This window comes from Myotis davidii, unplaced genomic scaffold (genome assembly GCF_000327345.1).
Source record: "Myotis davidii unplaced genomic scaffold, ASM32734v1 scaffold448, whole genome shotgun sequence".
Classification (NCBI taxonomy): domain Eukaryota; kingdom Metazoa; phylum Chordata; class Mammalia; order Chiroptera; family Vespertilionidae; genus Myotis; species Myotis davidii.
In genome coordinates this window covers 3,429,100-3,429,978 of record NW_006383009.1, presented here as the reverse complement: position 1 = coordinate 3,429,978, position 879 = coordinate 3,429,100, and positions in this window count along the sequence as shown.

Genomic DNA, 879 nt, shown 5'->3' with positions numbered 1-879 from the left:
GGCAGGGACGATGGGGAGGTTGCAGCACCACCCCCTGTCATGCACAGAGCAGGGTGGATCAGGGGGTTGTGGTGCCACCCCTGTCACATACAGAGCCGGCTGATCAGGGGGTTGGGGCACTGCCCCCTGTCAGGCACAGAGCAGGGCCCATCAGGGGGTTGGGGAGCCCCCTCCTGTCACACACAGAGCAAGGCTGATCAGGGGGTTGAGGAGCTCCCCACTGTCACGCACAGAGCAGGGCCGATCAGGAGTTTGGGGCGCCTTCCCCTTTCATGAACAGAGCAGGGCAGATAGGGAGGTTGTGACCCCCCCACCCTCACCCCCCGTCACACACAGAGCTGCAGGGTGATCAGGGGGTTTGGGCGCTGCCCCCTGTCACGCTGCTCCAGGGGCCAGGAGGCCTCGCAGCTCCGCTGATCCCAGTGCTGGGAGGCCTCACGGCTCCACTTGACACCAGGGCAGTGAAACCTCGTTGCTCCACTGATCCCGGTACTAGGAGGCCTCGCTGCTCCGCTGATCCCGGTGCTGGGAGGCTCTGCTGATCGCAGGCCAGGAGGTCCTCGCAGCTCCGCTGATTCCAGTGCTGGGAGGCATATTACCCTTTTGCTATATAGGATAGAAGCCTGGTGCATGGGTGGGGGCCGGCTGGTTTGCCCTGACGGGTGTCCTGGATCAGGGTGGGGGTCCCGCTTGGGTGCCTGGCCAGCCTGGGTGAGGGGATGATGGTTGTTTGCATCTGGTCACACCCCCATTAGGGTGGGGGTCCCCACTGGGGTGCCTCTGGCGGGTGACTGAAGCTCCCAACCTCTCCTTTTTTTCTTTTTCTTTTTTTTGTTCTGGGATTTATTTACCTTCTATGGCTGTCACTGGAACTGAGAA